Genomic DNA, 16620 nt, shown 5'->3' with positions numbered 1-16620 from the left:
TATGCCTCCAAAAGGTGTGATTGTTTTATTACTGAAAATATTAGCACTTTGGAAGGAAGGACATTAAATATCCGATAAACACAACAAATATTGAATAATGTGAAGTATTTTAATGAGTTCCCATTGACTTTAGTTTGCAAATTATGATAATGGAGTAAAGGAGGTATTTTTTTTTTACTGGGAAAACTAACATGAGTTCAGTGTGTGTGTGTGTGTGTATCTTGTTATTGAACATGATACACAATTGCGTAAATGTTAAGAAATGCAAACCTGTAATAAAATATTTTATTATGTCAAATAAAATATACACTTAAAGCAAGAGTAATTTAACATTATTTAGTACTCCTATTGTATAATAAAACATTAGCTGTGGTTGAGTAAATAATGAAACACAGTGCACAAATGGTATGTTTTCCTTTGTTCTGAATGAGAGCACCATCAAACCTCTCTTAGATATTAAAAGTCCTTCTTGGGTCTGAATAAATATTTCCTCTTCAGGCAGGTCACATAATATAGTTTGTTTAACAAAATAAAGTCTTGTGGCAGAGGCCCATGGGATGTAGATAATGGTAAAAGAGCATTGTATATGGGCCCACAGGGCAGGTGTGGAGTGTTATTTTAGCAGTAAACCCCTCTCTTATTAAAGTGTCAGTCATGGGGGCTTCAGAAGCAGCTGATCTTCTTTCTAAATAAAATGACTATAAAACCAAATCATCACTTCTCTTTCGTTAAGAACTAGAATACTCCAGTCTATATTGAAACACTATGTCCTAACATAGTGGAGAGTAAAGTTAATGAAAAAATGAATTTGAACATGGCCTTTAAAAGGTGGAGTTTTCCATCCTGTATCATTATCAAGACACAATCCTGTGTGTGTGTGTGTGTGTGTGTGTGTGTGTGTGTGTGACAGAGAGAGAGAGAGAGAGAGAGAGAGAGAGAGAGAGAGAGAGAGATAGGAGATTGACCATTGACCCCAGGGGTGTTCTAACTCTTAGGTCTTATTTATTTTATTTGTTATTTTTGAAACAGGAAGTTACCACATATAGGATCTGTGATCTTCCTGCCTTAGTCTCCCAGGTACTAGAGTTACAGGTGTGTACCACTTTAACTAGCTAAGTCTTGGTCACTTTTAAAGTTTGTTGACTACAGATCGGTTAGGTATAAAATAAAGAATTTGTAAGTGGAAAAATAAATTATTAATTGATAAGACATATGTAAACTACTAAGGTTGGAATAAACATAACGACTAAGAGTCATTATATTTTCATTTTTATATCAATAATTTTTAAAAATTTTTATTGGTGCATTATATTCATACAACTTATTGGGGTAAAAAACTTGTGTATACATACATGTACACATCACCAATTTAACCCCTCCCCAACTCCCAACCCATCCCCTCCCCATCCCTCCTTCCCTTGCTTGGCTTAATGGTTGACTTTGTTATGTTTAAGTACATTGTGTGTTTTAGACATTTTCCTTCTTCCCCCCTCCCATCCCCTCATTTAGGTTGTATTGTTTGCTGCTGTATAAAATTTCCTTTTTCATCTAGAGTTCCTCCTATGACCCATTTCTCCTTAGCTTTCACATATTAGGGAAAGCATCTGATTTCTTATTGTTTTGTGACTGACTAATCTCACTTAGCATAATGTCCTCCAGTTCCATCCATTTCCCTGAAAATGATGTAACTGAGTTTTTTTAGAGGGCTGAGTAAAATTCCATTGTGTACATATCCCACAATTTTGTACCCAAAAGAAAAGAAACCAAACTAACAAACTAATGCATGTGTATCTATGTTCATAGCTGCACAATTCACCATAGCCAAACTATGGAACCAGCCAAGATGTCCATAAACAGATAAATGGATCATTATATTTTCTTAAGAGAGCCTTTTTAAGATTATCAGACCTCACTGCCTCTTATCTGTCTAGTCCCCTCAATTATGCCTCACACACCAGCCATAAAAATGATTATTTCCTGAAGTAGCTTTACCATCATGATGCTTCCCAGACCAATAAAATAACAAACTGGAAGTGTGTGTTGGGGGGTATTCCAGAATGACCTCTATGATAAAGCTCATGGTCTTCTAGTTGTCATTTAAGGCTTCCTATTCTTTGTAGTCCAGCTAAACTGAGTCACTAATTCTTTCTTAAGTGCAAGGGAGGCCTTGCATATTCCCACATCTATGTATTTACTTCCTTTGTTCTCTGGAGTTGGGGCTAAAAGGATTTCAATCAATCATTGAATGCCATCTGTCTTCCATGGTCAGCCTTGGACAACAATGTAAAGCCACCATGAGTGAGTGAGTGGGAAGCCAGGCATTGGCATCAGATACACTCAAGTTGAAATTAGAGCTCTGCCAAGTATGAATGACCACATGGACAAGGACCTTAAACTCTCTGACCCTTAGTCTCATCATCTGCTAAACAGAGGTAATGATGCCTCATGAGTTTAAAAGTAAACGGGTACATAGGATGGCAAAGCCCAACATTTGGTAGGCACTCGGTGGAATATTACTTGCTGCCTCCTCCTCTGTGGAGTTTCTCTGTCTTTCTGTTCCCACACAGCAATTAGCCTCCCCTCTGTGTTCTCATAGCCCTTTGTGTCCTTGCTTTGTAATCTTTGCCATGTTCTATTTGCATTTTCTCCTCTTAAACTCCTTGAGATTGATCTCTGCCTGGTGTCTCACAGATGTTAGTTGAATGAAGTTGAATTGCAGAACCAGCATACTTAATAATAGTGGAGTTTAAATTATTTCAGCATAAAAGAAATTAGTATTTTAAATAATTGATGGTTCCTATACCATACTAGGAACCCAAGAATCATGTTTTTGTGGTACAATAATTGGAATTTGAGCTGAAAAATCAACAAAATGGAAGGAGAGTAACTTACAAGTCCTTTCCAAATAGCTGGGGAGGACTGAAAAGGTAAAACAGCTGCCTGAAAGTCATACAGCTGGTTTGTCCCTGTCATTTGGGCTTCAGTACCATGAGTCTGATCTGCACTCTTCTCAGTTCATTATCTGTTTTTATAACTGTATACTATACTATAGGCTCGGCAATTTAGAGAGGGGGAAAATGTATAGGTTCATGATACTGGAGGCTGGGAAGTGCACAGACATGGCGCCAACATGTGGCATGCTGAGCCATCACACAGCCAGAGGCAAAGGCTAAGAGTGGGCCAGCAAGAAGCACAGCGTGAGAATGGGCTGTGTTTGTGACATCCACTCTCTAGAAAAGAAATACACTCCCAGGAAAACTAACTCATTGTCCAGAGAATGGCATCAATCCATTCATGAGGGTGCCCTAGATGCCCCTGTTACCCCCCCCCACACACACACACATACAACACTGTCACCTTGGGAATAAACCTTTAATATAAGAACTTTTGACTACTGCAGACCATATCAGTATAGACCATATCAGCACCCTTTGGAGAGTTACAAATATTTTTTGCAATGGCAATTCTGGTATGTTTTAGGTTCTTATTAATCTGGAAGAGCAATGTTAACTCCCTATTAATCCTAATAACTGATTTAGTTGGAATCATAGAAATTCTAGTAATAAGAGAGCCAAGGATTGAAGGAAAGCCGCAGCTGCAGTGGTTTGTGACCAATATAGAGGAGCAGTCAGTATCAGTGTGCATACCTCACCCCCTCCTCTGCTCTGTACACACTAGACGAGTTTTCCCTAAGAATCTCCTAGTCTGGAGAGACTTTAAAACTGTAAGTCTCCAAACTTAGAATTTTTAAAATTCTACTATTGAGGGATCAAAGACAGATAAATCTATGAAAGTCTCTTTGAAGGTCTAAACATGTTCAGAGTTGTCATGCATTCGACTTCTGCTTCATAAATATATCTTAATTTAAAAGTATTTTATCTCCATTAAAACAGTAGAAAAATACTTTTGAAGGGTAACATGAACACTCTTCCCAAAGCATTTCTTTAATTATGACCCTCCCTTGATCCCCCAAGAAAAATTAGTAAATAGCTAAAAAGGAGAGGAAAATTTATTTTTTGCCAATCAAAAATAATATTTACTTATTTTTCAAAGAATAAGATAGTCATTATTTTTAGGCATACATGCACACATCACCCTATTAGTCCTTACCCAATTCCTTCCCTGTTTCCTCCCCCTCCCTCCTTCTCATGTTTGGCTTAGTGATTGACATTGATATGTTTGTTAAAGTACATCATTTGCATTAGAGAATTTCCCTCTTCCCCTTTCCCATGACCAAATAAGGAACATTTAAAATATTTCATTGGTTAAACAAATAGCGGGTGTGGGAAAATTGAGAGTAGAAATTGAATTGCTTAGCAGATAAGTGACACTTGCTATTTCAGTATCTACATATTATTTTCTCATTTGGCCTAAAATCATAAAGAAAAGAAAGTAATAACTTAAAGGGATAAAAATATTATTTTGAAAATACTTGAAATTAAGGGTAATTTAATAAAATTAAAATTTTAATAAAATTATGCACTATGAGCTTTGTCAGAATCCATTTTACTTCTTCCACATACGAGCCTATGATTTTTTCTTCACTTTTCAATTTCAGCAATCTATAAGATTCCAGAGGATTTATTGATATAGGAGTGACTGTCTATGACTTAAGAAGACTCTTTCTATTTTCAAATAATGCCACTCATAGGTAATTTATAATTCTTTCTCTGGTAGAATATGGAAACACCACCTAACAGAGAAAAGATAGCTGCCTCAATTATGGAAAGACTTTGAAACAGCCCACAGCCAGCATTTGTAAAACCTGTTCAGAACTCTCTTTTCCTCCGTGAAGAGCTGACTCAGATGACTTGGCCACAATTAAATTAAGCTTACAGGAGAAAATGCCAAGCTAAAGGGACTGCCCTGTATGCTCATCATTGATTAGACCTGTGGAAATTCTAACCCAGAAGGGAATTCTGTTACCAGGATCTTGATGAGTTCTGCATATATTAAAAGAAGTGCTTGCCACTTTAATGTGTGATGCTGCTACCATAGCATCCCTAGATATGAGCCTCTCTGTTACTTGCTAAATTTGTGTCTTTGGGGATGTCCTCAATCTATATTTCCCATCCTAAGTGCTGGATCCATCTTCTATTTGTCCATAAGGGGAACCCAAATGCTTATTTTGATTAAGAAGGGAAATCTTTTTCCAATCTCTTTCCATCCTGAGACACTAAATCTATATAAAGCTCTCAAATGATGTCAAGTTAGTGGTTGCACATTCTGACTTTTTATTCTGGTTAATGGGTTGGTTATGACTTTTTTGACAGGCAGGGAACATTTGTACTCAAAAATTGCATAAGAGTCCTATGGACAGAAGTTATATTGGAGTTATTATATACTGTCTTGGGTTTGAAGAAGGTAATTATTCAAAATTATTTATTCTGTAATAACTATTCCCTCCCAATATCCCTTCTAAAATATTATGAGTTGTCCAAAAATCTCAGATGTTCTGCTTTCTATGTCAGCATATAAATCTAATGTAAAAAGACATAAGATCACCAGTCTTAAAAAAAAGTAAGTAGCCGGGTGTGGTGGCGCACACTTGTAATCCCCGCGCTTGGGAGGTGGAGACAGGAGGATCACGCTGGTTCAGAGCCAGCCTTGCTGGCTTAAGAGACCTTGTTTCCAACTTAGAAAAATATAAAATAGGTCTGGGAGTGTAGCCCAGAGGTAGAAGGGTTTCCAGGAACCCCAGTACCACCGAAAAAAAAAAAAAAAGAAAAGACTAAGTATACTAAGTATATAGAGATAGGCTATTTTATATATTTACCTAGATATCTACCTAAATAAAATACTTTCAAAACTTGTGCTTTTATCTATTTTGTTATATGTAAAACCATGGTAAAATATTATAAAATTGACCATTTTTTTATTTATTCTTTTTTAAGTATATAGTTCAATAGTGTTATTTACATTTATATTGCTTCTTGTAGTTGTAAACTAAGGTTTTGAGGTAGTACTAACTCAGGATCAAGGGAGCATCCAAAGTATCATGTAAATTGTGATAATGTAAAAAACTGGAAATAAAATTAAATTGAATCAATATAAAAGTGAGAAATTAAAGAAATGCTAACAAAATTTCCAAATCAAAAAGATACAATAAAACCCAAAGATTCAAAAGCATCAGATGGATATGAGTTGAGTTCTATAATTATATATTCTCTACAACCTTTGCATAAACTATGAAGAGCAAAAATGTACAAATAATTTATTTGTCTACTTCAGGATTACTTAATGGAAAAATAAATATTATGATGATGAATAATAGAATTGAATTTGTGGCACTTTCTATAAAACCAAATAACCAATAACAATGTGATTGCAAAACCCAATGATATAAACCACTAGACGCCAGGCATGGAGGCGTACCTTGTGATCCTTGTGCTTGGGAGGCAGAGACAGGGGGATCGCACAGGTTCGCAGCCAGCCTCACTGGCTTAAGAGACCCTGTTTCCAAATAAAAATATAAAATAGGTCTGGGAGTGTAGCCCGGTGGTAGAAGTGTTTCCAGGAACCTCAGTACCACAAAAAAAAAACATAAAATAAATAAAAAATAAAATAATAAATAAATATAATAAATAAATATAATATAAATAAATTAAATTAAATTAAAAATAACAAATAAATAAAATAATAAAATAAACCACTAGATGGTTTCTGAGTGAAGTGGTGAACCCACTTAAACTTGAGCAGGATTAAAGTTGTAAATTATGGGGCTTCTATTCATGACTCTGTGATAATATGGTTAGATAAAAAGTTCCTTCAAATTCTAGAACACCATTTTAAAGCATGCTAACATTATAACAACTTATTCTTGGTCCAGGGCTTGGGCTGTCATCCTGGTACTAGCCCCTGACTTATCAGTGCTATATATTCACCTCCAATTCAAGGATGCTCCCTCTGCTACTCCCGGAGCTCCTTCTACTTAACATCCCTGAATCTAGAAACACACAGCTTTCTTTTAGCTCCGATGACATGGCAGTGATGCACAGGATCTAGCAACATGGCAAGCACTCCTTCTGTGTTAGCTGTTTTTTCCAAAGTCAACAAATGCTGCTCAAATATCAGGTACTTATTCTTATAGAAGCTATGTTAGGCGGAGGGCAGGCAGTTGATGCCCAAATATATGTTGAGGCATGTTTGGTCTAAGTATTTCTTCATTAACTATATCATTTGCTCTTTCTCCTAAAAATGTGCAAATAATTAAAGGATGATATGGTTACCCACCTGAGGCTGAAAGCTAAAATTTTGTGTTGCTATGGAAAATGATGATCTTCAAAACAAAATAATACAGCCTAATAGATTCTTGATGCTCTAAACTTGAAGGATTTGTGCACAGATTTTCTTTTGCTAAATATTATTTACACTTGTCTTCTAGCATTTGCTAATAACACATGGAAATGGAAAACAAAACTTCTGGGCCTGTATTTGTAATGGCTGAATGACATTTGCTCATAGTGGTCCAGTCACCAGGGCCTTTTTCTTTAGTTAAATAAATAAAAAGGAGAAATGGGAAAAGCATGTTAAACACAATAGCAATCTATTCTACATGAAAATTGGTATCTGAATCCCTTAGGGAGAAGAGTTTGGTAAAGGTTAAATAAACTTTCTCTCACTCTTGTGGGACTTTAAAATAAATTTCATCTAAATTCTTGTCAGCTTTCCTGTACAGCTGTCCCTAAACATCTGCTGTGGGTGCTCAAAATTGCCACTTCCTCCTTTCACAGTTTACATATGCTTATGTAAACTATTTATTTGTAATACATAATTAGTGGCAAAGTGTATACTTGGTTTATAAATACATATACTCAGGGGTGGACATGAAGAAAATGGTCTACTTAACTGTGTGAAATGAGTCTACTCAGTAGAAGCCTTGTTGGGGCAACAGTCTGATTTACTTTCCAGCAGCTGCTGATAATAAGGGGTGTTTTGACTCTGATTGGGTTATTGCAGGTTGGGGTAGAATTGTAGGTATTGTACTTGATTTCTCAATGGAGGGCAGGGCTCGAAAGCCACTACCTTGTAAACGAAGCTCCAGAGTAAAATGATTCCCCAAAGCCCTGGAAAAGTATGGTCACTTGAAGGCTGGGGAGGCTGTGGTCTTAGTAGTCATGCAGAGAAAATTACATAAACCTATGAAGACATGGCCCTGTGCTGACCTGGAAAGATCAATCTTCCAGGGTTTTTATGTTGCTGGCAGAGTAAATGCTTCTATAAAGAGTGAGATTCGAGTCAGGTTGATTGGAGACTGGAGAAGTTTAGTGTCTAGGAACAAACTGGGATTCTACACGTCAGGGTGACTGATGGCCTTTTCACATGCCAGTGCCTCCTGAGGAGATCAGCTCAAATGATTCTACCTCTGAGAGGTAAAGTTTCCTTCATACTCTGTTGAGGTCTGGAGAGCTCAGAACCCAGCTGGAGTCACATTATGGGGATGGAAGCCATGCAAGCCATCTGAGCTGTAGCAGGAAGGAGTCCAGTTCTTCATGACAGATTCCCAGACCTGACCTCTCCAATGGCAGCAGAAAAGCTCTGCACAGTGCCTCTGCTAGGCAACCTTTTTTTTGTAATTTTTTTCTGTATATTTGTTTCTAACCTTCTCAATGCAATTTCACCAGTTTCTCTAATCTAGGATTTCTCAAACTCTGCATTATTGACAGTTTAGGCCAGTTAAGTTTTTGTTTGTGGGGCTGTCCTACATGGAACATTTAGTATCATCTCTGAAGTAAGGATGTCCATAAGAGACAGTCCATCCTTTATATAGTCAAATTAGAATAATACCAACTAAACAGTTTACTAAAACATGGCTGAATGACAGTGTTGCAAGGGAAATGTTCTGGTTACTCTGACGACACATAAGAGGAAGCCACAGCTAGGCTTAGGGATCAGAGAAATTTGCCCTGAGTTGAATGAGTGCATGTCTTTTTATGGTGGAGTGTTGGGAAAAAGGAAGATTTGAAGTCAGGAGAAACATGTGCAAAGCACTGAGGTAGGTGGTGCTCTGCCCAGAACAGAAAAAGGCTGGTGTGGCTGGAAAGCAGAGAGTGGTTTGAGATAATGCCAAAAATATATATAAATCAAGGTGAAATTTGGCAGAACCTTCACAGCCTTGTTGACAACCTTATCTTTATTGTTTTGAAAGCCTCAGAAAGGCATGGAAGTATTTCAGCAGGCCTATGATCTGCTCAGGTCTTCAGTATGTAGTTACTGAAATGTTGTGGAGGGAGGAGAATAAATGTGTCTGGCTGGTGAGGAGCTTGAGGCTATAGGTTTGCTGCCCTTCCTTGCACAGAGGACCCTGCTTGGTCCCATAGTGGTACTCTCCTCATAGGCCACAGGTTTGATTGGCTCCATCTATGCAGTTCTGAATTTGAATTCCTTGAGTTACTCGACATTAGTTTTCTTTTTTTTCTTTTTCTTTTCTTTTTTGGTGGTACTAGGGTTCCTGGAAGCCCTTCTACCTCTGAACTACACTCCCAGACCTATTTTATAATTTTTTTTTTATTTTTGGAAACAGGGTCTCTTAAGCCAGTGCGACTGGCTTCAAATCTGTGCTATCCTCCTGTCTCCGCCTCCCAAGGGCGGGGATTACAAGTGTGCACCACTACGCCCATTAGTTTTCATTTCTTAAATGTTACATTTGATTGATTTTTCGATTCTGAAAAATTCTAAATATAAATTTGAAAATAATATCAAGGTCAATGAGAGGTTTGAGGACAACAAAACAAATCAATTTTCTTTGACAATAGAAATGTATTTGAAGGATACATGCCCCAGGACTATACCTACTTCAAGTCCTAATTTTTCCAAAAGTAGAATATGGAGTAGAATTCATAGAGATCCAGAAAAGTCATGCAAAATATCTTTTGGTGAGCTCAACTGACCTGTCTTGTCCCTGTTTTCTTCACTTGTCTCTTCTCAGCCTTTGGCCTGCAGTCTCTGTTGGTGCTTCTAGGGGTGCACTCTGGTTAGGCCAGCTCCCACAGCCTCATGATTCTACAGTCTTGGGCTTTTTAGTTGAGGTGGATAATAATCAAGAGTTGTTCATGTTGACCTAATCTCAGGAATACATGGGGTAGTCCCATGTGAGTATTGAACCATTGACCTTAGTCTCATTAGCACTGAGTACTAATCCAGGCAATGTCGGCACAAATGTATCAGTCGATAATAAATAATCTTAATGGGGATGCTGGGAAAGCTGAAGGAACCCAATTTGCATTTTGCCCTGTTTGCTAAGACATTTGTCATTGATGGCAATGTGAAGAGATGAGGCTGACAATATTTCTGGGTTGTCAAGCAAACTTCTATATGGGATTTCTTGACCCACATGCAAGCTGTTTTGAATCCTGTAAATGTTTATTGCTACCTTTTTTATTATTTGTCTCCTATTATAATTTCTACCCCTCTCTACAGCATGCTTTTCTTTCTATTCATTAAACTATTTTGTTATTTATTTTCCTTACTAAGTGTAGGTAGATTGCTGCCTAAGATGGAGGCTCAGTCATTTCCTGATATATTATTTCTTAATTTCTCACATAATTGTCTCCCATGTGCACATCCTTTTACTTTCATGAGGCTACATATAATAAAGTAATATTCTGTTGTAGAGATTGAGTATCTCTTGTCACATTAGATTTATTTGGCAATTATACATTGGTTATCTATAGTGTGTGAACTCAGTATTGCTGCCTTATATTCTCGGGGTACATTTGGCCAGATAGGCAGGCACTTCCAAAACAGTGCACTCAAGCCTGTGGGTTGCTTTGCCCAGGGTAAGATCTGGTCCCATGGTAACCCTGAGGAATTCTGGAATTAAACGTTAGTCTCGAGAAGTTCTCCAGAACTTTGGAATATTTTGTCACTTATCACATCCTTCTTTGGCCTCAGTTCTTTTAGAAAGAACAGCTGATACCCCTCACCTCACTTACTCAGAACTCTGTGCCCCAGTCCTTCCTGGCAAGTGTTGACTTCACTCTTCTCTAGCATGACCACTCCTTTTTCAGCAGGAAAGAGGCACAGATCATGAAGCTCCTTCCTATTCTAAGGTCCTGATTTCAGATTTTATAACTCAGATACTCTTATTTTTTAAGAAGACTTACTTTTAAAGGGAAATAGCTTTGGGATTTCCAAAGTGATGCTAACTTTCAGAAATATGGCAGATGGCAGGGACTTAATCAGAAAAGTAAGTATTCCCTGAGTTAGAATATGACAAACAGAGATCTCTGAAACCACCTTTTCCTTCACTACACTGTGTTCCTGACTATTACTGTTCATACTATTTAAAAACCTTTGTTCCATTAGAAATGATTTGGGTTCTTTTTTAGACAGTTAAGAGTAAATGCTGTTACTGTAAAAGGATTTGGTTTTGTTTTCAACTCACACAGAGGAGAACACTAATGCATTTACCCTTTGGTTTCTGTCAATGAGGCCCACCAGAGAAAAACTGAAATCGTGCATTTTTCTGGAACGTTTTCTCAGACAGCCAAGCATAGGAGCAAATTATATGCTCTCCATACATTTTTCTCTCTTACACCATGATGAATTTCTTTCTCCAGAGGGAGAAGTGATTTTTTAAAAGGCTTGAACAACATGCTAATCTTTCCTTCTGATAGCCCCTGGTTGAATTACCCCTGAATTTGAAGCATTTACTGATGAAATGATACTTGACATTAACCAGTGTTGTATGGAAATATTTCCAGCACCTGGGGAGAAAATAAAGACGGGTATTCATAACACTGCCGCTGTGTGGATGAATCTTCCATTTCTTTTCTCAGAAACAACTTGAATTACACTCGCTTCATGCTGACTGACTTTTCTCCTGAGAGACCACTCTTAGACAAAAGAAAGATTTGCAACACTGCAAAAAGTTAGACTTTACAGCATTATTATAATAAAAAGGTTGGGTTTGGGTAATGGTCTGCTTGGCTGGTTGGCAGAATCAACTGGGAGCTTTGGTTTGGGATTTTTTTTCATTGTGCAGAATGACAGAAGTTGATATATCCTTGTAAATCAAATATTCAGCCTGAAAATAAAGCCTTGCTTAGACATGAGGCTCAGGGTAGCCTAGCAGAATTTTTCAAAGAGAGGAGGAATATGAAATTGGCTTTAGGTTTTATATCTCAGGGTATTTGTGATTTACAAAACTACTTTTGGTCTCTTACTAAATAAAAAATAATAAAATTTTGGAAAATATATGGATTATTTAACAAGACTCTTGCCCTATGCTAGTGTTTGTAGTTCATAGAACTCCAAATTCTGTATGTATTTTATTTTTAGGAAAAAGAAGATAGTATAGCAGACTATGGAGCGGTTGCCTCATTCTTCAACTGAAATATGGGAATTTGTTTATATGGCAAGTATTAGAGCAGTTTCTACAGAGATAACCCTCAGCTTAATAAAAAAGAGAATCCATACCTTATGACATGATGGAGAAGGAGGAATCAGTAAACTCAAGATTCTTGACGATTATACCCGATAACCAAGGCATGCCAGAAAGATGTTTGACCTAACAGCCCCAGTGTCTAGCTTGTGCTCAGTGAGTATTTTTCTAACATTCATTCCACAAAGCACCTTCTGCAAAAAACACCTTCTTCTATTGAACTGTAGATATGTATGTATGTGAGGGGAAAAGTGGGGAATTTATGACCAAATATGTTTTAGAAATTGTGCATATTTTATCATTTAAAATTATAGTTTACATAGTATATTTGTGCATACAAGTACAGTCATGCACCATGTAGCATTTTATTAGTCAGTGATAGCCCACTTATATGACACTGGTTCCATGAAAAGTGGATCTGAAAAATTCCTGATACTTAGTGATATTATAGCATCATATAGTTTTAGTGTATGTTTCAATATTAAATATCTTACATGTTTCCAGTAATATGGATATAAATAGGCCTACTGCATACTTCCAGGTACATAAAAGTATAGCACATGCAATTATGTTTACAGTATATAATACTTGATAATAAATGACTGCTGCTGATTCATATATTTAGTAACACACAGAATACATGTGTATATATACCCAAACTCTGTATATATATATATATATATATATATATATATATATATATATGTGTGTGTGTGTGTGTGTGTGTGTGTGTGTGTATGTGTATGTGTGTATGAGAACCCAGGGGCATTCTATCTCTGAGCTATATCACCAGCCCATTTTATTTTTTATCTTGAAAGAGGATCATCCTAAATTTCTGAAGGCCTTGATAAGTTCCTGATGCTGGTCTTGAAGCTATGACCCTGCTGTCTCAGCTTCTCAAATATGGGTATTATGGGTGTGCACTACCACACCTGGCTAGTACACATATTTTAATCTTTATTTTAGAGTGTACTCCTTCTATTTAAATAACTTTAATCTAAAATAGTATTTCTAGTTTCACAGGGAACAGCTTCATACATCTCGTGTTTACCAAGTCTTATGATTACATTTTTCAGAACATACCCTATCTTTAAGCAAAGTGTAACTGTTTTTACTGAATCCTGACCATATACCATGGAAACTTACTTCTAAGAGTGAAAAAAGAAAGTAAACATATTCTGTAATTCACATGCAAGTAACAATATAGGATAAATTATTAGTTGTGACTATGAGTGGGAGATAGTGAAGGTTTATTTAGGAGCCTATTAAGGCTCCAGTAAATTCTAAATTAAGAAAAGTCTTTACCTTTGTTCAATCAGTATTTTCTAAAATGTTATTTAGTTGTCCACCTATTCACATTTCATAGAATTCATATGAGATACAGTGTGTATGGTGTGTATAGATATAGTATGTATAGAACACAGGTTAGGAAATTGTACACTATTTCCCAAAGATCTCCATGTTTTATGATTATATTACTATTTTGTCTGATGCTCATTTTTCTTCTCCCCAGACAATGCTGTAGAGTTATAGTATATGCTCAGTAGCCCAGTTTCACTAAAAATATTAATGGACATTTTTGATTTTTCAAGGCAGTTTGTTAAATACTGTAAGAAGAAAAAAGTCTAGAATTTTCCTTCAGGGAGCGTGCAGCCCAGGCTCTAACTTAGACAGGTGTACGTAACATAACCACGACGAAGAAAGTGCTATTAGATAAGCCCACGGGTTGAGGCAAGGCCGCTACTGAGGCCTCCGAGGCCGGGATTGGGACCTGCCGAGGGGTTAAGCCAGTGCTGGGGCCAGGGAGACCAGAATCAGGGCCTCCCATGAGGCAAGGCCACTGCTTGAGTCAGCGAGGTCTGGATCAGTCCACCAGGTAGCCAGGCCACTACTGGGGCCGTCAAGAGTGGGATTGTAATTGCAACATGGCATGCACAGAGAAATATCGCAGAAAATAAAAACCAGATGCTTCCCCCAATCAGCAATAACTAGGAGGAAAGGGGCAACAGGAAGAGGTCGAGCTATAGAAAAGGCCCTATAGTGAAGCAATTAAGGTGATCAATCGGAGGGTATGGAATAGGGGAGGATGGAGCCTCTTTAAAATGCAGGAGGTACATAAACAAATGTATCAAAGTTAATCACCAAACAAGCATGGGATCGAGGGAGGGGGAGGGAATGGAATGGGGACTAGATGAGAGCTAATTGGATGATGTGTGCTTGTATATCCTCTCAAGTCTTGTATTCCAATGTGATATATGATTACAATGTACCAATAAAAATAAATTTAAACAAAGATAAATAAAAAGAAAAGCCTATGGGTTAAAATGCACAGCTTAGAGCAGCTTTTCTCAAAACTCAGCCCAGGACCACCATGCCCTGGGAATTTGTCAGAACTATAAATTCTCAGAACACCCACACCAACAGAATCAGAGATTCTGGGGTAGAGCCCAGCAATCTGAGCTTGACTGCACCCTGGAATGGTTCTGACAACCTGTAAGGTCTGAGTCACAGCTATAGGATGCAACTCACTTTTGTATGAGAAATCTCTGAAATAGTGTTGTAGAGTGGGTTACTCAGGTCTAGAGGACAATTAATCCTGCAGATGTGGATATGTGCAGGCCTGAGATCTTAAAGAATGGAGCAGTGAGATCAGTCAAACTCACAGTTGATATCTGAGCTCCATTTTTAGCTCTTTTACTGGCAAGCTATGTGACCTTGTCTTTATCACTTAACTTCTCTGGACCTGTTTCTTTAATGATAAAGCTAAGGTGTTGGGCTAGACAATTTTACAACCCTCTTGGCTATAAAAATCAGAGACTTTACATGGCTTGGACACAACATATCATTATATAATCTGAGAGTTGTCAAAATATGATTTATTTGTGATCCAACCACCTACTATCCTACCCTATATACTGTCTAACTACAGTGCTTTTTATTAAAACATTCAAACACATGCACTCAGAGTAAACATTTTTTCCCCTTTTCAGTCAGTCGTTAGTATGAGCAAGAAAGGACAACTTTATTCCCAGGTGTGTCATACAGACAGTCTATAACTGATTTCGGGAGCAAGAACCCAGAACATAAAGTAGTGCCATGAGGATGGTAATTTAAAAAGTATCAGAATAGGCTGCTCCAAAAGATAGGGTTTAGCAGTATCGGGCTGTTCTGGGACTCATCATCACAAGGAGAAATCTTTCTCCAACTCCTCAGAAATTAAATACCAGGTCTGAAGAGTAGGTCCCTAAGGCAGATCCACCTTCCTAGGTTTAAAAGTTTAATGCAGGAGCAGGAGCCAATTGCAGAATTATAGTGATAGCCTGCTGCCCAAATTACCATACACAAGACCCCTTTGTGACACTGGCCCCAACCCCTCAAATGCATCTGGCATTTGTAGAAGGGGGCTTTTATATTTACTTCTGAACTACAACTCCAGTTCTTCTTATTGTTTTTTTTTTAAACAGTCTTGCAAAGTTACTGAGGGTGTCACTAAGTTGTTGAGGCTCACCTTGAACCTTCAATCCTCCTGTCTCTGCCCCCTAAGTGCTGGAATTATAGGCATGCACCACTATGCCCAGGTTCTTTAATCTTTGATGTGACTTTAGCTCTTGCCAAGACAATGTGGACCAGGTTGTGAATTCCCTCTCTTACTGCGTGACTGACAGATTTTGTGTACTCTAAAAATCTATCTTGATAAATGAGGATAACAGCAAGGAGTTGTATACTTACGATGTGCCCGGTAATGTTTTAAGTGCTTCATACATATTAATTCAAATCCCACTTGATAGGTACTATTGTTGTCATTTCATAGAAGAAATCAAGGCACAGGGAAGTTAAAGATGCTGTTCAAGTTTGCGTAGCTAGTAAGTGGCAGAGCTGAGATTCACGCCCAGGTGATCAGGTGCCAAAGTGTGTATTCTAAAACTGCCTTTGTGTTGGCGAGGGCTTTGTCACAGGACACACCCATGTTCCATATGCAGTTTGAGCACATGCCATTTTCATCAAGAATGCCTGTAAGGTGAGACTCTTCATCTAGTGACTTTGTTCTTTGTTTCACAGCTTATCATACGATACTTCCTGAGTATCTTTCCTCTCTAACAAGCTCTGTCAAAATGTGTAAGATAGGAAGAGTTAGAGTGAAAATAGAATATTTTTTTCAGAGGCCTTTTTTCTTGCTGTTTAGAAGCCTTGGCTATTTAAGGAGGCAAGAATAAAGGTAGCAGATAACAGTTTAA

The sequence above is a fragment of the Muscardinus avellanarius genome (genome assembly GCF_963383645.1).
Source record: "Muscardinus avellanarius genome assembly, chromosome: 1".
Taxonomy (NCBI): Eukaryota; Metazoa; Chordata; class Mammalia; order Rodentia; family Gliridae; genus Muscardinus; species Muscardinus avellanarius.
Note: the sequence above shows the minus strand (reverse complement) of the source record.